The 26446-nt window shown below is 43.2% G+C and overlaps 1 long non-coding RNA gene across 40 annotated transcripts in view; it reads right to left on the bottom strand.

Annotated features, from left to right (window-relative positions):
* LOC143845043 (uncharacterized) overlaps nucleotides 1–26446 on the bottom strand; it is a 622217-nt gene that overhangs the window by 210704 nt on the left and 385067 nt on the right. For 29 of the 40 annotated variants that reach the window (XR_013234233.1, XR_013234236.1, XR_013234235.1 and 26 more), the window contains 2 exons: nucleotides 18486–22476; nucleotides 12666–14992 (listed from right to left, as the gene is read on the bottom strand). This is a non-coding gene — a long non-coding RNA (uncharacterized LOC143845043). Of the gene's footprint in view, nucleotides 1–3868; nucleotides 6849–12665; nucleotides 14993–18485; nucleotides 22477–26446 lie in introns of those variants that run through there. The other 11 variants (XR_013234252.1, XR_013234250.1, XR_013234257.1 and 8 more) reach the window with 10 other exon arrangements.

The raw sequence follows: 26446 nt of genomic DNA on the forward strand, positions 1-26446 counted from the left end.
GAAATATACCCTGAAATCATTTAAATAATGTTTTACTGTTTATAATTTATTGTAATGTTTACATTAAATGATTAAATTGTGTTATTACCAGGGAAGGGCAGGCTATACTACTACTACTACTACTACTACTACTACTACTTATTATTATTATTATTATTATTATTATTATTAATACTAATGCTAATACTAATACTAATACTAATACTAATAATATATTGACAATGCTCAGCTCCTAATGTTTATCAGGGGGATAGATTCCAACTTCAGAATTACAGAACAGTTGTATGCATTGCAGAGGTTAAAAGACACTATAACTGTAGAAAACATTCTTGAAGGTATGTAAATCAGTATAAAATATTGGTCTGAGATAGGATAAATAGAAAAGCATCACAACTGATGATGCAAAAAATATGGCAGAAAGTAGAACTGGTGTAGTTTGAATAATCAATGAACAGATATTGAAATTGAACAGTACAGTTTCAATGCAAATTCACTCCATCAATGAGCCTTGTATAGCAAGATCCCTCAGTGGGAAAGTATGATGCAGATTGTTGTATCCAGCATTAATTACATCAGGCATCCTGACCTTACTCATTGTCACATTTCAAAATTATCTCTCCGAGATATATCAAGTAGTACTTTCTGACCCTGAGTGGATTTTTGGTTTGGCTTTCTTAACAGATATCACAGAGCATCTGATCATACTATATCTAAGGCTGCAGGGAAAGGAAAAATAGTATGTGACGTGTCTTATCAACTTAAAGCTTTTGAAGCAACACTAAATATTTTTGTTAAGCTAGTTCATGAATTTTTATTGCAATATGATTTGACTGTTTTTAAAACCGTGTTGTTACCCATCTTGAGACATCTAGTGAAGGGTGGGTTATAACAATAAAGTTGATTGATGGAAGGTAACTTTTCAAACTTCTCATGCTGCGACACACTAAAATTTGAGAAGGACAGGAATTTACAATTCAATGTTGAAAGACATATAGAAGCACTGAACATTTTGCAGGTGGAATTCGAGAACAGATTCACTGATTGCCATAAGTGTAGAAAGGAGATAAGAATGTTTCTGAATCCATTTGAAGTAGCACCAGAAGATAAAATAACTTTTCAGATGGAACTAATTCTTTTGCAAGCCAGTGATCATCTCAGAGAAATTTACAAAGAAAATAGATTTCTATTTTGGTCTACTTGATACATTTATGAACCTAAAGAAGTTTGCTGAAAGAATCTTGGCTCTACATGCATCTGTGAACAAACTTTTTCCAAGATGAAAATTATAAAATCCATGTGTAGATCAAGACTCACAGATGAACATTTGCATGATATTTTAAGGATGTCTGTTACAAATCTTGACTTGGATATCAGTGCTTTAGCTAACTGAGAATATTTCACAAAAATCACACTGACTAGGTAAGCAAGTTTAGCTAGATAAAAGGATTCCACAGTAAAATATTGTTCCAAAAAAAAGTGTGTTTAAATTAACATTTCTTCATTGACCTCTGAATATTTACTTTTGATCTAAACAGTTATTTGGTTAGTATTGTTATATTTTGATTTAAGATGTAGCTCTTTTTTAGGCATTGAGGGTTCTAATGGCGGCCACCATGTACCATAAGATTGGGAACCCTGCTCTATGGCATTTTACTTCATTGAAGCCCCTCCCTGTCACAAACCCACCTTCCTCAAGTTCCATCTCCAAAATCTCCAGGTTTCTCCCAACCCAATTCTCATTAGACTAGTGCACGGAAAATCAAACCTGATCTCAGAAGAAGACTCAATTAAAAGAAGAGAGTATTGGCTCCCTTTTGTCCCAACCATCCCAAATAAATATATTACAAAATAAGCCTTGAAAGGTATTTTTTTAAGTGGAACACATCTACTAGTGCATTCCCTAAAATGGAAATGATAATGGACATGACATCCATTGTCCTGCCTTAGGGAGCGTGCCAGTAGATGGCAGCTGCAGCAGGAGACCTGTGAGGCTCAGAGAAGGGCCTCATAGCTCTGCCGTGGCGATGCCCCATTTCCCAAGCTGGTCCTGCCCTCTGCAGAACAGGGCAGGCCAGGGAATCAGGGAGATGCTGCTGACACTGCCAGCAGAGGTCCAGCCCTAGGCCTTAGAGCTCAGCTGGCATGGTGCCCCTCTTCCCAGGCCAGCCCCACCCTCCACAGAGCTGGGCAGGCCTGGGAAGTGGGGAGATGCCACAGCCACTGCCAGCAGAGTACCGAGGGCCAGCGCCGGTCTTCCACACCACTGGCTGTCTTCCCAGATCAATCCCACCCTCTGGAGAGTGGGGCCATCCTGGGAAGAAGTGCGACCATGCCTGCAGAGATCCGAGGCTCAGAGCTGGGTAGTGGAGGGCTGCAGAACTTCTGCAACAGGTAAGAGAAGGGGGAGGGTGTGGGGTGTTTGGGAGGGAGGGAGGGAGGGAAAGGGACTGGGAAGGAGAGGTAGGTAGGAAAGGTAAGGGGGGGGGAAAGAGGTGTGTTTGTGTGTGGGTGGGTGGGAGAGGGACCTGGAAGGAGATGTAGGTGGGAGAGGCAAGAAGGGAGTGGGGGGAAAGGAGTGTTTATGTGTCTCTGTGTGTGTCTGTGACAGAGATGGAAGGGACCAGGACCTAGGAGTCCCACAGCAGGTCTATGTTCCACATACCCTGTGATAGTCGGACTCTCACTAGATTTTTGAAAACTCTGGGGACAAGAAAACTCTAAAATGCAGTTTCCCCCATATGCTCCACAGTTCATTTCTGTGCTTTCACGCATTAGGAAGGAGAGACCTGAATGCTATGTTGGAATAAAATTAGCCCTGCTAAAAATTACTAAGGTTTACATCATGTAATGAAAGAGCAAACTTCTGATTCCTTCAATCTCAGCATCCTACCTCTTGTTTGGCTTTAAACAAGAAAAATGCACATGTGGGGTGGGTGAGAGAAGAGTTTTTGTTTTCTTAAAAGAAAGATTAGATGGGAAGAATGTTTGCCTCAGAAAATGGTGCTATGTAAACCTGAGGCGAATGCTGAGCTACACACTCTTAACAGCGAGCTAAAATAGCCCTTCCTCCCACGCTACACCATTTCAGGAGCAAAAATAGCAGGCGATTCGGCCTTCCCTTAGATAGGGAAAAAAATGGGTCAAAGAATAAGTTCTTTGCTCTTTCTCTCCATGTTTTGTGAAGAGAGAAATAAGGGAGATAAATCTCCATAATGCTGGGCCGAACCGCTTTAATTCCCATCAGCTTTTATCATTCGGTCACAGCGGCTGCGTGTGGAAAAATTCATGCTAATTCCCCCTAGCAACAGCGACAGCCTATCAGAGTGCTCCATGCAGCTGCCAGCCAGAATCACTCTAAGTAGGGCAGGCCTGTATTTCTAAAAATGCCACGGTCTAGTAACCTCACTGTCCCGTCTGTCAGGCCTGCCCCGTAATAACCTCAATGGCTGGACGACACAATGACATACTGCCCTGTTAGAGCGCAATCAAATCAGGCTGCATTATTCCATTGCAAGCATGGCTGCTGGGACGGAGGAGCCTTTGAGGGGCAGTATTAATCAGACAGCCATTCACAGCCTCTATTGCCTGGCCCTGAAGATGAGGCCAGCATTAATGACCAGCTGTTGGAACTCTGACACAGAGCAAATGAAATCCTTCCACTCTGTTGGGTGCACAGAATAACGCCATTCGGGTTCCAGGCAGCTTATGCGTTGCCTAGAAAATGCAGGCAGGGAAGATGTCAGCTTTTGTACCACCACCCCCACTTGAAAGTCACTAAAGGAGGTTTAAACTGCATTACATGAAACACAAAAGAAAGCTATTAGTTTAGTGTAACCCGTTGCGTATTCCCACCCACCCACCCCCGGCCCCCAAATATACATGTTTGCACAATGCCGTCTATTTTCGGCATATTATTAAAGGAAAGCTAAACAAATAAGCTGCTGAACTGAGGTTGACTTCTAAGAGGAATCTGGAAAACCAGAAGAGGCTCTGAGTAATTTGGCCAGTGCATAACTGAAAGGGAGAATGACACACAAACCGCCCGTTGCACAGGCATGCCGATCAAAAAGCCAGAAAAGCACAGCTTCAAAGGCGTCTGGAAAAGGCCAATCGCAGATTAGGCACCTCCCATGTCCTCCCCGCTTGCATGTGGCAGGACTGCAAATGCAGATCGAAAACAGGAGGATGCCCCACTAAAGCTCAGCTCCCGATATATTCCCAAGGGAGCTTTGGCAGGATTTGCTATAGATTTAAAAGACTGCACAGAACTGACCCCTTCTTTCTCCACTGAGACAGACAAAGCTGGTTGTGAGCCCTAACACATGGTAAAGCAGTCAGAGAGCTCTCGTTTTGGGCTTTGCAATTCTCTCCAAAGGCAAAACATCACAGCTGTTTGGACATTTCTCTCCCCTCCCCCTCCATTTGTAGCATGTTCATGTCAGCCAGCTGCATGTGTCACACAGAGGCTGTGAAGGGGGGAGGGGGAGCTTTTGCTAAGGGCGACCAGCCTGCATTTTTAAAGAAATGTCATGCATTTTGTTCATGCTCTTCTCTCCCCCTCGTTTGATCATCCAACCTTGAAGTATGCAGAACTCAGCAAGCCTGATGCACCGCGCAATGCATCCATATTTGATTTATGAACACAGCACATTCATTAATCCATTTGCCCTTGTTTGAACTGGACTTGATCACTGGGTTATGAGTATCTTCCTCACTTTGTGGCATGCATCACAGTTATTCTTGGAAAGATACGGCCGCTGACGTAACCACAAGCTGCTAATTACAAGCTGCTGACATTTTGCTGGGCTATGCAGCTTTATACCAATTATACAAGTTGCTCCCCTCCCTCTTCCCCATCTCTCTGTGCTCTTTTAAAAAATGTCTCCAACTGAAGTCGGAGCCACAATATTAGAGGAAGAGGTGTGGTTTTCCTGTAGAGAAAACTGTATTTTCCCCAATTCTTCCCCCACGTTTATCTGCAGCCTCTTTTAAAACAAACAGATGAATTCCAACAGTAGGCTAAACCAAAATCCCACAGACTGTGCTTGCTGTGGCAACAAATCATGTAAGAGGAAAGACAAGCATCTTGCAGCCCATGCTCAGTGACCACTGGGAAACTCCCTTGGATTCTGGCAAAGATGATTCTCTGCCCCATGGAGTCAAACAGGTACCAACACACACCCCGAACTAATAGTTGCAAAAATTCTCCCCGGCACCCTCTTTATTTCCAGCATTTCCTTCTTTGTACGCGATTCAGCCCATAACGTAGATATGACCACTCTGAGCAATCCAGCAATGTGCTCAAAATTAAGTCTGTCTGTCTGTCTGTCTGTCTCAGAACAAGCCCAGCTGTTCTAAAAAACAATAACAAAGGCTCCATTCTTCCACCCTCATGCAACACCAGGAATAAAAACCACGACGTATAAACATTTCAGAGCTATGCCTTGCCAAATGTGAGTCCTGTGCCTTTTCACAGTGGGACTTGGATTCCCCTTTAAAAAACAACAACAACAAAATGTTGCAGTCTGCGTTGGAAATGCAAATACATTGCGGATTTCATCTCGGCTGGATACTGCATCATCTGAAAGCAAGGAGTTGCCAGCTGGGCTACAGAAGTCATCTCGGATAATTTATTTTGATTAGACTTATCACACTTCTGTTTACAGTATAGAATTTTTTTCACTAGACCGAGTACAGCTGTGTTTAGAATCTTTCTAAAGACTGGGGGGGGGGGGGGACCTCACCGCTCCTTCACAGACCATATAGAAGATTTAGTGCTCCAAGGTGTTAAAAAAGAAAAGACGTTTTCCAGAATCTTGCCTGAAAATGTGTCTTTTACAATAAGGCAACTGCTTATTACAAGAGGAATACACACACACACACAAACATACAGAGGAGGTAGTTAAAAATAAACATCACAAACAAAAATACACAACCAAACCTGATCCAGCAGCCTGAAAGATTTCCTATGCATTCCTGAGTCAGAAATCATTTTTATCTCAATGCATATACTAACATGCACGCACACACACACACACACAGAGAGTACACTTCTCTTTCCCCCCACAAAGTGTTTGAGTCTTTCCAGCCATCTACACCTTTAGCTGCCTCCGTAACCACATCGGAGAGTGATACAATTTAGAGTCCCCCGCCATCCAGACTCGGTTCTGTAAATTACGCCATCATCGTTGCTGGAATGAGAACACACAGAATCAGACAATCAAACGGCATGCCACCTTCCTCTTCATTTGCTGGCTTGCTCCCTTCCACTCTTTTTCTCCCATGGCTATTCTCTGACAGGCGCACGCATCAGGCACTTTATTTATCCATCTCCAGCGTAACAGCGCGGAGGTGAAACACTGCATCGCCATAGCCTTCCCCTATAATCATAATTCCTTTGAGCAGCAGAAGTTGGATTTGTCCTGTTGATGCCCTCGCCATGCACAGCAAATTGTTGTCGATGCCCTTGCTGTACCCACTGGATTAACTGGCATCGTAGTTCTTTAAACGTTCACTCCTCAACCCTTTAATTCACATTTTTCACCCTTTGGTGGTGAGGAGGAGACACGCAAACCTTGTTATCAGACAATTCTTCCCTTTTCCGGCAGCAGAAGCAACAAAACAGAACGTCCAGATTTCATCGGGGCTTTTCATTTGCGTGCAGACGAGTGACTCTCCCCATAAAAGAAGCCAGGTTGAAGAACAGGCAGTCAGGCAGTAGCAAGCCCAGTAGCGGCAACAGCAGACACCCAGGTAAATGGGGGAAGCAGGATATGCCGAAAGTGGTGCAGCGTCATCGCTCTGAGAGAAGACGAAATCGCTCCCTTGCAAACAGCGTGGCTCGAATCCTGCAGGAAGTATAAAGGAGGCAGCGCCCCACCCCACCCCAAAAACAAGAGTTAAAACAGGAGCACCGTAACCGTGCCACTTATGACTTTATTTGCTATCCTTTCGGGTTGCGGTTTCTGCGCTGCCAAGTGTGACAGTCCAGGAGCACAGAGCTGCACGAGCCTCTCTTTTCCCGAAACTGCAACCAGCCCAGCATCTCACGAGAAACCACATGATGCGCCAAGTAGCAGCCAGATGCTGATATGGTCAACTATTTCATGGGGACGGTAGCAACATCAACAAAACACACTCTCCGGTAACCATGCAGAAATTGTCCTTTAACAGAACATGGTATGTATGCACATGATGCTTCTGAACACAAGACCGTATCTGCGCCTGTGTGTGTCATGTTACTGATACGCAAAGCGATGTTGAGGATGCTGTTCCTCAGACACTAGCTGGATGGCAGCAATATTACTTCTTGGCTGCGTTATTCAAAGCCGGCTTCACTGAAGTGAATTCCTGAAAAGCAGAGGCTCCATGTCTCTACGGCTTGAGCATGCTGGGGGGCGGGGGCAGAGAGGACTGGGGGGGGGAGGAATATCCCAATGCCATTATCTCTCCCTGCAATCTCTATTTGAAACAGCTTTCTGAATAATTTATTTCAGACAAATAAGACATTCACCTAGGCTGTTTCTTTCCCCCGTTGCTGTCACATGCTGGATTCATTATCGAGGTAAGGCATGTGTTGGTGAAAAGATGGACACAGATGCAGCAGCTTTAATCATTTCCCCAACTGCTTGGGTTGACCAGAAGCACCACGCACTGCACAACTAAACAGAGCTGGATATTTTTACTACATGGGGCACGAAATAGCTTTTGGCTTACGTGTTACTGTAAACGACACAGATATCTGCAGTCATTAACTGGGGAGCATGAGAGGGTCTGAGCAGTGGATTTTTCGAGGTTAGAAAGAGAATGAGGAAAATCACCCTGATTGGTTTTGTCCTTCTAGACATGCTTTACTGGTGCCTTTCTCCTTATTAACTCTGTATCTTCCTTCAGTTCCCAGCCAAAAGCCAAAGAACTCTCTTTGTGGTTTATTCTCAAGTCTCCATGGGGTTAATGCTCACATTCTGTCTGCCACCTTGCCGACAAGAGTGTGGGGATGAGGAAGTAAGATAGCTGGCAAAAAGGATGCTGGCATAACTCTATCGTCAGGCAAACTGTTAACCGTTCTGTAGCCTGCTCTCCTCCAGTGTTTGTACAAAGCCACGGAGCAGGTTTGCACAGTGTCTTTCATGCCCTTTGCTTGCAGCTCCAGGGGCACCCTCCCTACAAAGCTACCTTCTATTCCTTCCCAGAGTGCAAATGCACAGTGTTGGAAAGACTCAGCGCCTTCCAAGGGTACACAAGCCATTTTCTGTTGCATCCAGATGGCAAGATATGAGAATGTTACTTGACAGAACTGAAATGGAAATATCATGCATATGTGTGAGTGTGTGTGTGTGTATGTGTGCGTGTATATATATGTGTGTATATGTATACATATATATGTATGGTATTTAGGATAAGAAGAGAGGGAGTGAGAGTGGGGGGGGGGGTGATCCAGGTACAAACAGAGAGTGGGAGGGGAAAGCAGCAAAGACAGTACATCATGACAGTCATTGGGCCTGGAAAGAAAGATGATTCTTCTTGGTCCAGTTCTATAAGGCACTTTAGGAGAAGAAGAAGAGTTGGTTCTTATATGCTGCTTTTCTCTACCCGAAGGAGGCTCAAAGCAGCTTACAATCACCTTCCCTTTCCTCTCCCCACAACAGACACCATGTGAGGTGGGTGAAGCTGAGAGAGCCCTGATATTACTGCTCAGACAGAACAGCTTTATCAGCACCATTGGGAGCCCAAGGTCACCCAGCTGGCTGCATGAGGGGGAGCGCGGATTCAAACTCAGCTCGCCAGATTAGGAGTCCTAACCACTACACCAAGCTGGCTACAGATGCAGCATTATCTCAATGCAGAACTAGTTTGCGCACAAGATGTTAAGACAAAATACTTGAAACAGGCAAAGCAAGAAAATGTAAGACACCAAAAGGCATTTTCCTGTTATGCTTTTTTTGTTGTTGTTGCCCCGTCTAGTCACAGCAGATGTATGGCAACTCTGTAGGATTTTAAGGCAAGGAATTTTCTGGTTTTGTTCATTTACTCTTCCATCATCAACTAAATCAAAAGATAGAAAGTACCCCAAAAAAGTACAGACTAAAGATTTTGAAACTGAAATACTTGATAAGACGCTCTAGCTTCAGCTGACTGACAGGAAACCATTTTAGGGCCAAAGTATGGATTTGCTTAGAGCCTCTTGTGGCGCAGAGTGGTAAGGCAGCCGTCTGAAAGCTTTGCCCATGAGGCTGGGAGTTCAATCTCAGCAGCCAGCTCAAGGTTGACTCAGCCTTCCATCCTTCTGAGGTCAGTAAAATGAGTGCACAGCTTGCTGGGGGGTAAACGGCAATGACTGGGGAAGGCACTGGCAAACCACCCCGTATTGAGTTTGCCATGAAAACGCTAGAGGGCGTCACCCCAAGGGTCAGACATGACCCGGTGCTTGCACAGGGGATACCTTTACCTTTACCTTATGGATTTGCCCTGTGGAGATGCACTTCCATTTTGTGTGGTCAGAGAACACATTATAAGAGTATCTAAGGGGTCTGCTTTGTGCTGAGATCACCACAGAGTGGGGGAGAAGAGCCTCCTGTCTGCTTTACTGCATCATTTTTCTGACTCAAAATGGCACCTGGGGCCATTATTCAGCCAGCACTATTTCAGGTTGGGAAAACTGTGTGTGGGAAGTCAGGAGCACCTATGCCCCTTGTGCTGTAGTGGTTCCAACCAGAATAAAGGGCAGTGGTGTGCCCTTTATTGAAAAAACCATCACCAGTCCCACAGGACCCCGCCAGTTACCGCCCAGTCTTGCATCTTGCGTTTCTGGCCAAGGTGATAGAGCGGGTCAAGGTGGATCAGCTCCTAGCATTCCAGGAGGAAACTTTGGCCCTTGATCCATACCAATATGGCTTCCATCCTGGCCACGGGGTGGAGACTATGCTGGTCGCCCTGACAGATGATAACCAGCACCAGCTGGATCAATGCGTTTCGGCCATACCTGTGTTGTTAGACCTGTAGGCTGCATTTGATGTGGTGGACCACGAGTTACTGGCCGAACCGGGATTAGGAGGACTGCACTGCAATGGCTGGTCTCCTTTCTCCGGAATCAGATGCAGAGGGTTGCTGTGGGGGATGAGCTGTCAGACCCTCATGGGCTCCCATGTGGGGTTCCGCAGGGAGCGATACTTTCCCCCAGGCTTTTCAACAACTACATGCGCCCTCTAGCCCAGCTGGTCCAGGGCTATGGGCTGGGTTGTCACCAATATGCAGACGACATTCAGCTCTACTTCCTAATGGATAACCAGCCGGACTCCCCCCCTGGATACATTTTCCAGTTGCTTGGAAGCAGTGGCTGGATGGCTCAGGCAGAGTCCAAGACGGAGGTCCTGGACAGGAGCACGAAGTATACGGTGCAATTAACACCTGCACCAGTTGCCAGGAATTTGGGAGTGAGCTTTGATACTTCCCTTTCTATGGAGGCTCAGGTCACAAAAGTAGCCTGGATGGCTTTTTTCCATCTTCACCAAGTCAGGCTACTAGCACCCTACCTGTCCTCAGATCACTTGGCCACTGTGACCCACACAACGGTCACTCCCAGATTAGACTTCTGTAACTTGACCTACCCGGGCCTGCTCTTGTCTTTGATACGGAAGTTACAGCTGGTACAGAATGTGACTGCCAGGGTCCTCACTAGGACACCATGGAGGGCCCATATTCAACCAGTGCTCCAATACCTGCACTGGTTACCAGTCTGTTTACGGGTCAAGTTCAAGGTATTTGTATTGACCTTTAAGGCTATACGCAGTGTGGATCTGACTTATCTGCAGGACTGCTTGGTTGTCTTCCGCAGGGCTCTTCACACTGTGGGTATGAATTTACTGATAGTCTCAGGCCCTCGGGATGTACACCTGGCCTTGACCCAGGCCGGGACCTTTTTGGTCGTGGCCCCAACCTGTTGGAATGAGCTCCTAGAAGAGCTAAGGGCCCTGTCGGAATTGTCAACTTTCTACAGGGCCTGCAAGATGGAGCTCTTCCACCAGGTGTATGGTTGAGGACAGGGTGGGGGTCCCGATATTCAATCTGAGGATCCCCTATGGTGTTATCAGATCTGGCACTTCACTCCCATTGGTAGATGGCTTGGCCTCCGGCTGGACAAGATGGGTGGGATAATTTAGAGGATTATTTATCAGCTGCTGCCTTAATTGTTAATTGTTATAAGACAAGTTTTATGGAGCTTGTGTTTTTAGTTTTTTATTATTGTAAACTGCCGTGAGCCCATCCGGGGAACAGCAGTATATAATTCAAAATGTAAGTAAATAAATAAATAGAATCAGAGTCCCATGTGGCTCTAAAAAGGAATTCTCTACAAAATCAACATGTGTCCCTGGGGCCTAGAGTCTGCATTTCACTTTGGTTGACACTACTACTGAAGTGTTATGGAATAAGCTGGCATTACAACAACGGCAGTGGGTTTACTAGGCACTGTACATTGCACTGGTTCTGCTGGGCTTCCAACACTCCACCTTTGCTTGGACTGTGATTATGTGCCTGATATCAGCTGGCACTGCCACAATGGTACTGGGTTCTGCTAAACACTCTGTGATTGCCGTGGTACTGTTGGGTACCCTGTACATGTCACTGGTTTTGCTGGGCTTTCAAAAATATCCCACTTCAGTTTCTACTGCAGAGATTCTCTGGTTTGACTCTAGTCTTTTGGAACCAATGGCATATACAGGTACCTTCTTTGGGAGGTAGTGTTTCTTAATATCCAGTCTGGTAAAGTCTGTGATCATTATTTTGTTATTCTTTGGCTAGTGTTAGTAAGTATAAGTTAGTACAAAGGCTTCTATCACTCAAAAAAGTATTGCAGATGTTTGGTGTAGTCAGCTCTTAGACTTAAAATTAGGCAACAGAAGCCCTGCAAAACGCTTGCTGAGAACACGTGGTGTGAGGTTGTTGGGGGGGGGGGGGGTTGTCTTTTTCCATCAACTCCCAGCTGACTTACGGCAACCATGTTGAGTTTTCAAGGCAACAGACATTTGGAGGTCTCCATGTTGGCCCTGCTTAGCTTTTGAGATCTGATGAGATCTGATTATCTTGGGGTTATCCAGGTCAGGGCTAGACTGAGAGTAGATTGACTGACTCGAGATCACCCAATAAACTTCCATGGCCTGAGTGGAGAGTTGGACCTGGTTTTCCTATATCTCAGTCCAACACTTTAACCATTTACCACGCTGACTCTTGTGATGGAACAGTATGTTGGAATTTAATTTTTTTTACTGCTGTGATTATAGATACAAAGTTAAATAAAATATTCACTGTTGCCTTTCTTTTCTCACCAGTATTATTATTAATTTTATTCCATTATTATATCTGAAAATAAATTTGTTGTATAGGGAAGGGCCCTGACCAGGATAGCCCCAGCCTAGGCCTCATCAGATCTCAGAAGCTAAGTGGGGCCAACATCGAGAAAGGCAATAGTAGACCCCCTCCAAATGTCTCTTGCCTTGAAAACCCTATGGGGTCACCATAAGTCAGCTGTGATTTAATGTCCATAAATTCCCCCAACAAAAAACAGGAGGGGATGTTAAAAAATTATCTGTCCTTGGTACCAAATAAGCTAGGTACACTACTACCTGCCATAGTGGATCTCAGGGGAAAAGGTTTTAGTTACTACTCACCCAATGCTCCTTTGAAATGCTCACAAAGCACAGCTGATGTAGCCCTTTCCAGTGAACCTTCTCCTTTTCCTGAAGACTCTAGAGACACGGCTGTGGTTACTTGAGGTTTTAACCCCAAACCAAACAGAACTCTTTATTTTTCACTCAACATGAAACCTCAAAGTGAAACTCAGGGGTGTAAAGCCTATGGACTGAAACCAAAACAAACATTTGTCAGCTCTTACATATATAGAAACCCAAGAATTACACACAACTCTGGCAATGACCCGTGTTGGATGTTGGCCAGTAAAGCAAAACAAACATCCCTACCTTTGGTGCAGTGAGCCAAGGGCTATTTAGTGGCTTCAGACTTACTGAAAGCCACCTCTTTGGTTGTACACATCTTTGGTTGTTTATTTTCCTCTCCCAGCTTCCTTATCAATACACAAAACAGAGTAAGACACTTGCATCAGCAAAGTCCCGTCAATGTAAGTTTGCTTAGAGTTCAGTTGTCGAAACAATTAGATTAAAGCAGAAAACGTCAAGCTCTAAGCCCTATACTAAGGGAGTGGCTCACAGACATCCATTAGAAGGACCAAGCAACAGCACAGCTCATCTCTTTGTATAAACTCTGACCAACTCAAATTATACTTGTCTTTCTTATTAGTGTTTGAGTGCTCAGGTGAAACAAAGTTATGACCAGGAAACATCTCTGTGCTGCTCGGTGTAATAGGAGGAGACTACAGTTAATGTCACAACATGGACACATCAACAAGATGTGTCTTGGAGAAGGAAAAAGAAGTATCCTACACGCAAGCAGGCAGTGTATGCTTGGCACCCAGGAACGCATACTGGTGCTGGGTGCTCTACTTGAGAAATTGTATCCTTGGGCTATGGGCGATGTGCCCTAAAACCCCTAAAACAATGTATTTGATGTGATTCCTTGTTTATGATAAAGAAATCAGAAGGCATGTGATGGATATGTCTGGAATGAAGACAATACCCAGGGTGGCACCTCAGAAGTTTCCTGGGAACCAAACAATAACTATGACTGCACTGCCCTCACCTGCTGGTCCTTCTGCCTCCCTCTTGCACATCTTGCTACTCCATACGCCTGCTTGAAATGGCAGAAGAGGGGAACGTGCTATATACACTCCTCTCTTCTGCCTGTCAATCAAGACAGGCGGCCAATCACCGTTCTCCCTCTTTTAAAGGGAACGCGATGCCAGCTAATTTAAAAAAAATAAAAGTTCCCAGTTTAAATGCCTATGCATCTAGGCATCATAGATGTATAGGGCTTTTCTTTTTACTGCCACCCCTCTTGGAATCCTGAGCCTTGAAGCAGTTAAGTAATTTTTTCTCACTTTGTACGCCTATTTGTGGCCCCAGGCAGTTAAAGAAAAGAAAGAAAGCCCCGTTCCGGGTAAAGAGAGAGGGAGGTGGGCTCAAGGGCAGGCACTGAAGCTGGAGATCTCGCTACTTTGGTAATGCATGTGTCTTTTGCTTGTGGCTTGCTGGCTACTCTCATCCTGCTCACGCTAAATGCAGAGGTAATCAGTTTTATGCAATTCCCTTTCAAGCGCTTTAAAATGGAGGATGTAGCTGCCGATTTGCAGATATAACACTGGATGTTCACGATGTCGCGCAAAATGCCAAAAATATGGCATTCACTTTTTTTACTGGGTGCGGAATGGCCCTCAGATTGTGTGCTGCTATATTTACTAGAATTATCTTTTTTAATTGGTTTATACCATGGGGCTGATTTTGACTGCGAGATTATGGATAAACCCTTATTTCTCAGAGCTATACTACAAATATTCAAAATACATAGCAGGCGGCACAAAACAAGAATTTCTTTGAAGAATCTTCTAAATAGAGTTAAGCCATCCAAAGAATAATTGGAAGAACTCATACAAAAGCTGCTTTCACACACATTGGAGAATGCACTTTCAATGCACTTTAGCGATTGTTTGCAGCGCTCTACGTTAAAGTTCATTGTAAGTGAATTATGCATCGCATGTGAAAGCAGTCAAAGAGGGTAACAGTGAACAGCTTTTGGATAGGGGGGGAAACCTTCAGATGCATGGAGGGGGGTACTTAGTAATAGAAAAATGTCTTTCCTGGACATGCACATTGGGATCGTCCCCACATTACCATGTGCTTAGGCTCTCATGGAAAAGGATCCCTAACCAATCCTAAAATATCAGCCATTTCCTTAAACATAGGTATACACACAATCAAAAAGTATGTTACAAACCTGAAACAGAAGGATTCTCATTGGCAAACAGGTCTGATGCTCACTCTGATCCTGTACAACCTTCTAGTTGCTTGGTGGAATCTGACTGTGCCTGTAGGAAAATGTGCAATGAAAAATTAAATGAAGTAAACAGGACCAAGCTCTGATGGTAGATGCATGAGATTAGCCATCTAAGCAGACCGCAACCTAGCAAAGTGTTAACATTTTGCTTTGGGCATCAGTCCAATTTTTCTTTGCCGGCATAAGACTGGGGGGCCTTACAGGAAAACACATTACTCCAGCTCAAATGCAAGAACTATGTGTGTTTTTTTTTCCACACCTGCCAGACACTTCACCTTAGACTTTGGGAGTGCAGTCAGGAAGCAAGATTTTCCATCCCTATTACTGTAAACAAATAGCGCATGGCAGCCATCCAAGTGTTACAAGTGGGAATGGGCTGAACTGTAACAAACAAAAGCTGAATCCAGGGGGGTAAAGGGGCTAAAAATTGAGAACGTTTATAGGCAAAACATCCAGTTCTTTTTTTATTTTTATTTTTCTTGCTGTGAGACTGGCATATTAAGAACTGCATATTATTGTAAAACAAACTAACCACATAATCATCAACAATTACCATGAAAACTTTATTGGTAAAGAAAGCATAAACAATTCAGCTGACTTTGGAGAACTTTCCATGGACTCAGTCCACTGAACCGACCAATGCAATGATGGGTTGGGTACATCTCCTTTACGAGATAGCAGCAAGAGTAAAACATCTGATGGACTGCCTATCTCTATATATCCCCTGGAAAATGCTTCAATCAGCCATGGCCAACCGACTTGTGATCCACAGCTCCAAAAAAGTGTGGCTGGCCTCAACCAAACCCTTGCCTGGTGAAATGACCTCCTGGAGAACATCAGGGCCCTGACGGAAATACCACAGTTCCACAGGGTCTGTAAGACGGAGCTTTTCTGCCAGGCCTATAGTTGAGGCCAGCACACACAGAAAACATAATATGGGTCTCCCTTGCTGGTACTATATCTTTCGCTGTTTCCTCTCTTGAGGGAGAGGCCCACCAGACAATCAGCTCTGTACATACATACGTCAAATGATGACTGAGCTTCAGTTAACTGTTTTAGAGTTTTAAACTTATTAATGTATGCTTTATAATGTATTGTATTGTCTTATGATGTAACCCGTTCTGGGCGGGTGGGCAGCTGGCTGGCTATCGATTGATGAATGAATATCTTGTTCTCAGTCTTACATCTGGCTTGTGAGTTGTAGGCCTAACTCCACGAACAGCAGATGTTTCCCAGCTGCATGAGGGTCCCTACTAGAGGCAGGCAATGGCAAACCACGTTGGAATGTCTCTTGTCTTGAAAATCCTATGGAGTCACCTTAAGTTGGCTGTGTCTTACATTATCCTATATTTTCTAATCTATTTTCTGTATCATTGATTGTATACCCTGCCTTAGATAGTGGGCAGCATGACCCACTCAGTAAGCAATTCTATTAAAAAAAAAATCAGGTGGTAGCAGAAAGACTGATTGATTGATTGATGGATTGATGGATTGATTGAGAGAGATATCTCCAGGTGTTGGGAGATCCTTACAGTGGGCAGGGTGGAATAGGGCCTTTAGGCAAGTCCAGGCCCGTTCTGCCACTTTGATTGTACACTATTATATTCAGTTCCATCATAAGTCTGAAAAGGCCAGAACAATCAATTAAAATTAAATAACTAATCAGTTTTATGATGGTCTGAATCTGGAGTGCATATGTGCGCACAAATTCAATCCTGGTATACTTGTATCCTTTAGCCAACACCTCGTTTTCATGCTGTCACTTAATCCAGAGGAACAACGATAACTGTTGTAAAATTTTGAAATATAGATCTGATGAGGCAATGGATCTGGCAAAACCAAAAAGGGAACAAAAACCCAACCTTAACAAAGTGAGGAATTATGCATTAAAGTGTACCAATATTAGGTTAAAAACAAAGGAAAAACTATATAAAAACTATACAGATCTAACTGCACATGAACAGCCCAAACGCATTTCAACCCTACTGGGTATTCCTCTGTGGTCAATAATATTAAATAATGCACTCTTATCTAAAACCAATTATGAAGTATAGCTGGGTGGTCAAGGGAAATCTGTTAGGTGTAGCCCCATCAAATACTGGAGTTTCTTTTTGGAACCCCACCTTCTAAGATATGTAATATCTAGGAACACCACTCTACAAACAACTCTATGAGACCCATTATGCATGGGGCAGAACGCCCGCGCTGGCAGCAGCAGTGCTTCGGGGAAAATCCCCGATAATGCTCACCGCTGATGCCGCCAGCGTAGACGTTTCCCAGGCCAGGGCTACGGAAGGCCCGCGTTATGCAAATGCGGGAACTTCCGCAGCTTCCTGGATACGCCGGACGGTGGCAGGGGCTGAGGCGAGCCGGCGCTGTGCATAATGGATAGTGCCAGGCCTTTCGGCCCACACAACACTCAGAGACAAACTGTAAAAACCATTACTATACATTTTCAACAAGACAGAAGCATCTAGTGTAAGGTAAAGGTAAAGGTATCCCCTGTGCAAGCACCGAGTCATGTCTGACCCTTGGGGTGACGCCCTCCAGCGTTTTCTTGGCAGACTCAATACGGGGTGGTTTGCCAGTGCCTTCCCCAGTCATGACTGTTTACCCCCCAGCAAGCTGGGTACTCATTTTACCGACCTCGGAAGGATGGAAGGCTGAGTCAACCTTGAGCCGGCTGCTGGGATTGAACTCCCAACCTCATGAGCAAAGCTTTCAGACAGCTGCCTTACCACTCTGCGCCACAAGAGGCTCTTCCACAAGAGGGCAGCAACTGAGAAAATACACAAGTGTCCCTTTGCACATTCACAAGTGCCAGTGAGTTTTAAGACACTGTGAGAGCAACATGTGGCCAGGCACTTGGCATAAATGGCCCAGATGCACACAGGGTAGCATCCAAAGGATCCCTTCCACTTTTGTCATATGTCACATTGGCAGAAGAAACAGGAACTGTAATGTTTGCCAATTCCCATTTCTCACGGCAGACTTCCAATCTTTCTCATGAGAGTCCCTTGATTGTCCCCCTGAGCAGAATTTCAGGAAGCAGGAATGACTGGTTCTGTAAGCTGCTTGTGGTACTTTTGGATTTAACCCACAAAGTCTAGCCTCAGTCTATACTATAATATTATTAAGTCTCTACTAATCAGTGGTCCGAAATGCTTACTCTCTGGTCGATACGGAGTAGAGTCCTGGATACTGGGTAATGTTCAATCAAGCCAGTAATCAGTTATGACAGAATCTTAGAAGTGGCCACTTACTGGGCTATTTGTTTCACCTCAGTCTATGAGCTCTCCCTATGGATTGAGGAATAAGAAACAGCCCTAGATTCAGTAAATATGGATTCATAAGGGGATTCTTTATGAATCATAAAGTTGGAAGTCATCTAGTCCAACCCCCTGCACAATGTAGAAACTCACAACAACCTCCCCACCCACAATGACCCCAATTTCATGAATAACCAAAGGAAACTTCCACATCACCTCTTAATGAAACTCCTAGTTTTCCTATTAATTACTTACTTATCAAACTGGCCCCAGGAAGTTACAGATGTCTAGAACAGGGAAGTAGTATTCACCAGCATGCAAACTGCACTCCAATAACTCCAAAGGAATAAAATGCAAGATAGAACAGTATAGAATTAATGGATTGGAATGGTGGTGCTAATATCAGGTTTTTAAAATGTTATGGGCCAATCTGAAAATCTGATAGTCAAAAAGTAGGATATACTCCGGGGAGGGCGGTATATAAGTATGATAAATAAATAGATAGATAGATAGATAGATAGATAGATAGATAGATAGATAGATAGATAGATAGATAGATGATAGATAGATAGATAGATAGATAGATAGATAGATAGATAGATAGATAGATAGATAGATAGATAGATAGATAGATAGATAGATAGATAGATAGATAGATAGATAGATAGATAAATAAATCCAACAAATAGAGAAAATACAGATCTCTTGTATCTGTGGACTGGTTTTCTAAATTGCAATTTATACAAAATAATGTCAAAGTTTAGCCAAAACAAAAAACAAAAACACAAACATCCAAACCACATTTTTGTCATTTTCAAGATCTAAATGAGTGCAGCTGAATATAATCTTGAATTATCTAGAAAAAATGAACTCAAAGATCGATATATAGTCTTTGGCTGCACAATAGATTTTGATTGTGTAAATTGAGTCTGTGTTACAGTGTCAGGGTCATAGGGTGAGTCTGGTGGGGTAGAGCCATCCAGGGTTCAGTTTCAAGCCAGCAGGTCTGGCTAGCCTCAGACAATGCAGGGGAACAAGGTTAATTTGCACCCAGTTTCAAAGTCTTAGCAGCAAGAAAGTCTCCTGCTACAACGTCACATGGAGGGGCTTAGTAGGGATCAAGGTTATAATGATAATGCAAAATTTGGAATAACTATATAATTGAGAGCAAGAGGGAGAGCCCTTATCTAGATAGGTTATTGTAACAAAGCAACAAATAAGGTAGCTATCCTCTAGTCTACTGGGCATCTCCTGTACTTGAAATGGTTTTGTGAGATGGAGATCTATTGCTTCTCTCATTACTGTAGCACTTTGGCAAGAGAAGCACAACAGATTAACTCTCGGCCATATGAAGCTTCTTCGGGTCAGGCACCATCAGCCAAAGGAGATACTGGATGCTTACATGGATGAGAAATTTAGCTCTGTGGGTGGGAAGGGAAAGCCAGATTTTCAGGCAGGGCTAAACAAGTATATTGGGAGCACTAGATGAGTTTCGACAAGTTGTTAGCCAGAGAACGCCGAGTGCCAGATTTGGAGTGAACATGCAGACTGTATAGATGCTACGGTGAAGTAAACTCATTTCTAGTTCGCAGCACACAGCCTATACAAAATAGACACCTGTTCTCAAATGTTTGCACAGAGCAAATCACTGCTTGCAGTTTGTGCCAAGCTAATTCTGTTTAATGCTGAGACAGTGGAGTACAACCAATCCAGTTTTCACAGATAGCATCTACGCTGTTTCATAGGGATAGGTTCATAAGTTACCAATTAGGGATAAATTAGGCCTTTAGCATCTCGTAGGAGCAGTAATATCAGAAGATCGTACTTGCGGAAGCAGCAGAGCAGCAGGCCATGTGTCAGGTCCTTCAAGAGCTGGCTCAGTTTCGAAGGGCCTGCAAGGCATTTGGTTGAGGCCCCATTTCTGCGATGAGCTCTCCCCTGGACTAATCATGAAATAACTACAGGCAACGGCCTTAAATATTGGTGCAGTAACGGAAGGGAATGAGGCCTTTTAAATTGTTTTCAGGTGGTGTAATTAATTACTGTTAATTGTTTTAATGCTACTGGTATCCAATTTTATGTTGTTAAACACCCCGAGCCGGCTTATCGGGAAGGGCAGTCATATAACTCTAATCTCATCTAAGTAATAAATAAATCAGAAATAAGCAAATCCTTTCTCCCAGAAGTAGCACTCCTGAGTACTTTGCCAAAATTACCTTGGTCATGCAAGAAGGCAACTTTGGTAAGGCGCTAGTATGCAAGACCGGGGCAAGCAAACTGGTCTTACATACATGCTGCATGACTCTTGAGCAAAAGCTGCATTCCTCTGTTAACAGCCATCATCCAAGAATGCTCTGATATAATTATCTATGGAATTCTGGGCTGGATATAAGTTATACACACTCTTGCCCTGGGCATGAAAAGCAGGGGAGGAGGATGAAGAGGGGGAAATTGTCTTTCTTTACTCTTACACTGCCTGGCCCATATATTTCTCCTTTACATATGTGGATACCGAACCAGCGTCTAATCCTCTATGGGATATCCAAAACAGCACAAATAGGAGAAAGCACTAATAAGGCAGACAAACAATCCCGGCTTGCCCGATCAATATTTAAGCCATTAAAAATAGAAGAACGGTGGGAGCCGAAGAGTCCAAGCAAGCGCGTTAGAATATGATGCAGCTTCCTGAACCACAAACCTCAGCGTCAGGTTTTCAGAACTAATAATCAGAATTCATTTCGTGCCCCCAGGCCTGTCAGCATAATCTAGTGGACTGAGCCTGGAAAATGAACCTGGGAAACTCAATTTTAAATCTTAGTTCAGCAATAGACTCCCTGGGTGGCTTTGGGCAAGGCGCTATCTCTCAAACCCCATCTGTAAAAACAGGAATAATAATGATCTCCTTCATAAGGCTGCTGTAGGGAAGGAGCAGATAAGGGCCGTAAACCACATGGCATACTAAGAATGTGCTTTGTAAATTAGTCATAATAGCAACATAATCCTATGTAAATATCACAAAGGCTTATCTAAATGCTTGGTTATCGGAATGTTTTGGAAGTTCTTGAGACTGCGGGACTGTACATATTAATATTCATATAGAATAACATTTCATTTTATGCTGGAATCCTCAAGGACCTGCAAAGGATGGATGGGAGCGAACAAAAGATACTGAGGGTAGTGGTGATGCCATCCAAGGGATGGCTGTTTACATCTGCAGTCCTTTCCATCATACTATTCACAAGACTATTTTTTTTAATGGAGAATCAAGAACAGGCTATCCCAAAACCCATCAGTTCTCGGAGGCTACGTTATAATTTAGATGGGAGACACCCAAGGAATTCCAGGGTCACTATGAAGAAGAAGGCAAACATTGTTCTGTTGCCTCACACCAACATGGCCACCCTTCTGAATTTGTTTTTCAAGAAGAAACTCTGTGGGCCCACCACATTCCTCATGACTCTCACAGGGACATTTATCTCCAGTCTTCTAACTCACCCCTCTCAAAGCCCCACTTTTTAGACCCAGAAGTCTACCACAAGCTAGTTCTCTTGCCACTACTATGCTTTGTCTCCGGACAAGCAATAAGTGATGAATGCATGCCCAAGGAAAAATTTGGCTTAAGTGCCACACTCTCCAACCCAAAAGTAACTAGGGATCATATTACAGTTATCAGTAAGGGGTGTCTAGTTACACAGCTTCCATCCTCAGACTTTGTATTATCAGCTCCCCAAGTTAATTACAGGACACAACTGACTTCCTAAGGAAACCTGAGTAGTTTCACCCTCCCAGAAAATTCCGTGTTAGCATCCCATGAATGTTTGAGTGTCTATATACCAACATCCTCCATAAAAATGACCTATAAACCATCAAGGACCATTATCCCAGATAATGCCAGAGCAAAACTGTCTTTTACTCTCAACTATAACTAAACAGAGTTGCACTTACCTGTAACTGTTGTTCATCAATGTAGAGACACACAAAGGGACTGCACTCACACAGGCTGGCCATGGACATTTTGTTTCTAGCTCAAAACTCTAAAATGAGGGTATTCACAAGAGGAGACAAAGTGAATCACTTGCTGGAATTGAGCCTGAAGAAAATCGCCTTCCCCACCTCTGCTTCTTTTCTTGCTTGCAGGTCCAGTTCAGTGACTAACAAATTATATTCAGTTGACCTTGGTTGTTGAAATAATACATCGTAGCTATGTTTTCTGTCTGGATCAACACCCTTGTGCCTCTGAGCATATCTGAAAAGGAGATAAAGGCAAATTTTACTACATAAAGCTCAAGAACTAGAAATGGTTCCTATCCTGGTGGTGGCAAAATGGACCTGAGGGAAGAGGAATGCTGTTGTCAGAGTACATGACATGTTTGTTGGGAATTCCCATGAATATGCCAACTTCAAAAGTGTTGAGCTAGAAACAAAACATCCATGGCTGGCCTGTACAAGCACAGTCCCTATGGGGGGCTGCATTAGAAGAGAGAAGATGAACTTTGAATATAATAACAGTTTATACCATCAGATTATTGGCCCATCCATTGGCATCACAGTCTGCCAACATTTTCATGGATGACTTAGAGCAACACTTCTTAAGCTCCTGCCCATTAACACCTCTGTCTTGTATATGAGATTCATTGATGACAAGGGAAGGATGCTCTCAAGAGTTTCCATCAGTACTTTTAACTATTTTCATCCCAATATAAATCGCACCATGAACCTGCCATCACAACAGGTATATTTCCTTTACCATGAAACTTTCTAATGGCCACATATATCAAAAACTCTTTGACTGCTAAATATTCCTGAATGCTTCCAGCCACCATTTAGAAAATATAAAGTAACCCATAGACAAGCATTGTGAGATTTGTTCCGATTCCTCAGACAGGGACTCGCATCTGGAGGAGTCACAAAAACATGGTTTGGATTACAGTAATCTCACAGTAAAAGTTCATGTCAATAAAGTGAGTATGGCTCACAGAGCCAGACTGGTAAAAGACAAGTTCAAAGAAAGTAACAACAGAACACGACTGGTTGGTACCTACAGTCACAATTTAAACTGCTTCAAGGCATCATTAGCAACCTATAGCCAATCCTGGATAAGAATAATTCTATTTTACAAGCCTTGTGTAGGAATCCTTTCCTTGCTTACAGACTTAAAGATAAAAAAGCTTATCACCTAAAAGAATGGAACAGCCAAGAGAGATTCAGAATCAAGAATCAAAATCATACAAAGACTTTGATTCCACTTTTGTCTCCACATTGAAATAATAGTAATATGGGACTTAATAATATCAGCTACACCATTGTGGGCACATCCACTGGCACATCATCCAATTTAATATATGACATCATGTGCCAACAAAGCCATTCTACTACCTATACTGAACAAACATGTTGATTCCTACATGAGAGGAGTGATAAATATAAATCTGACAAAATTTCAGGAACCAGTGAAGGTATGTTTTAATTTTCCTGCACATACTACTACAGATGTGTAAGTGACTGTTCTACAAAAAAACCCAAAAAAATTCAAAGGGAATATATAATGCAAAAATGCTGAATTAGAACTCATTAAGAAACAAAATGCTACCTCTCACCCTGGCTCAAAGAGACACTTGGGTTTCTTACTATAATTTCTAACAGCTCAACCCACTTTTTAGAACTTGGAGCCTTCTTAACATGTTGCAACATTGTAGAACCTTTTACCGATATCAGTTAATTTTCTTCAGTGCTTCAGACCACTTCTTCCACAATTAATTGCTGTTCATCCTACTTAATGAGACTTTTGTTTACCTGAACCTCATGACAAAGGCCAGAACCTTTGGACCATTTCCGCACTGAGGGGTAAAACATGTGTGGCCTCCCGCATGCAAGCATGTGATAGTATACCTCGCATTTGCAGCCCTCCTCACGGGAGACCCCTCTTGCATTTTCCCTCTGCAAGGGAAAACAAGCCATACTTCTCCCTCTGCTCCTTGTCTTGTCAATCACAGCAAGCCACCAATCACAGTACAGCAGTTCTCTCGTGGATTGAAACTTTCTTCCCCCCCTCCCTGAGCCCCGGAATTATTATTTTTTAAAAAGGAACTGCATTGCTATGGAGAATTTTTTAAAACAAAAATCCACACTGCTGCATTGCTATGGAGAACTACCAGAATGATACAGCATCCCAGCCCTTTTTTTTGAGATTCGTGTTCTTTTGGACTTTATTTGATTCTGGGTGGATTTCTGAGATGATGAACATGGTCCCTGGAGTCCAAAAAGTCATTTTGTGTAAATTGCTTAAAAACAAAGTGTTCAGAACCCTGTATGATCAGAAGGCTGCTCAATCACCCTCCCCCCACCTCTTTTCCAGCTCATTTCCCTCCTCCACAAAACACAAATGGGACTGTTTTTGCCTGTCTGAATTGTGAGAAGGCTGGTCAGGTAACTGAAGCCCAAAAACACATTTTGTGTAAATGATTGTCTTAACAACAAAGTGTTCAGACCCCTTCATGAACAGGAGAAGGCAGCTAGATGACCTGCCCCACCTCTTTCCCAGCTCATTGCCCACTTCCAGAAAACAAAAAAGGGGCTGTGTTTTGTCTGCCTGATCCCAAAAAGACTGTGGACACTTTGCAGAAGATTTTATCTTACCTTTGACAATGTAGCGGACCGCACCAAATATATTTTTAATTACTCAGAGCAGGAAATGGAGAGGGGAGGGTGCAGAGACTATCACACCACTCCCCCTCAAAAAGTGAATGCTTCAAGTTTCTCACGAATGGGATGTGAAATAAAAAGTGACAAATCCTTTTTTTGTGATTCCCCTCCTCCCGAGGCAAATCTGGGCAAAACACAAGCCAGTCCCTGGACAGCCTTGGGATGCATGCAATGTCATGTGGAGGGGTCTCTAAAATCAGCCAGCAACCAGAGGCTGTCCAGGGGCAGATTCCTTGTGTGGAAATGGTCCTGATATCCATGTTTTGTTTAACAACCTAATCCATTCCAGCTCCTTGCACAGAGAATCACACCTCAAAGGCATATGATGAGATTCACACCAAGCTTCTGTCTGCCCCACTCTCCCCTTCACCCCTATCCCTTCAGTACACAAGATGGTATATATCTCCACCTTTCATTTCAGGTCCATTCTGTGTATGATCAGTTTTATTCGTATCTTTTTTAAACTAATAGAGTGCTCAGTTTGAATTATAGCACTGAGAAAGGCTTATTGCCGAAATACGTTTGGCATTGGGTTTTGCATATATTGAAGACATTATGTACCTTTTAACCCGCTTAGACATTTGTCTTTATGCGTAACCATAGGATTATTGTTTTTAAATGATATTTTAGCACTTGTGATTAATTATATATTATATTGTGTGCATTTGCACTATATACATAGTTATATTTTACTTGGTTTTTGTTTCAACCTTTTTGGTTACCTTTCTCATGCAGGGTTGTGTTGCTCTCCTTTTTTTTTGCTTGTACTCGTTAGTTTTTAACGAGTCTGTGCATTTATTCTGTTTCCAAGGTCAGTATATTCAACTGGACTACAATAATTTCTTTCTCCAAGAACTGTCTATGTGTACACAGCACCTACCACTGAATTATCTGTGCTGCATGAAATTTCTGCTTCTGAAAAACAACAGAGATTGCAATCCTAAAGACATGCTCCAGGGACCGTGTAAATGAATAACATGATCCTGACTTCAGAGTAAAGCTTTTTAGGATTGCTCTCTAAATCTACCCTAAAGATCTTGGCACTTTATTCTCTGCAAGAGTTTTGCAGTTTTCCTGTGAAACTTGCCATGAAGGAAAGAGTAAAAGAAATTTGCACCACTATCAAGCCAATAAAAAATTCCAGACTGAGAACATACATTTCAAGTAATATGCTTATTTTAAAAGTAGGGGTGCCAAATCTGTTTAACAGAATTTCCTCAGTATTGTCTCTTTTATGTTCTTGTATTAAGTCAAGACCAGCCCCAGCCTTTGAGCTGCTAACACTGTGTTTTGACCTATTCAACTGAAGAAGTTCCCCCAGACAGCAGTGTTGTGAAAGAAAGACACCAATGAAAATCATCAGTTATCCGCAAGTGCCTGCCTAATGTTTCTGCTTATTCTAATACACCAGAAGCACTATCAAGATAACCTCTGATGTGCTCCCAGCCAGTCTTCAGCTGGCCTTTGTAAATCTATTACTTGCTCACGATGGAAGTCACTGACTTCTTGGAGCA

This window comes from Paroedura picta, chromosome 9, assembly GCF_049243985.1.
Source record: "Paroedura picta isolate Pp20150507F chromosome 9, Ppicta_v3.0, whole genome shotgun sequence".
In the NCBI taxonomy this organism is placed as follows: domain Eukaryota; kingdom Metazoa; phylum Chordata; class Lepidosauria; order Squamata; family Gekkonidae; genus Paroedura; species Paroedura picta.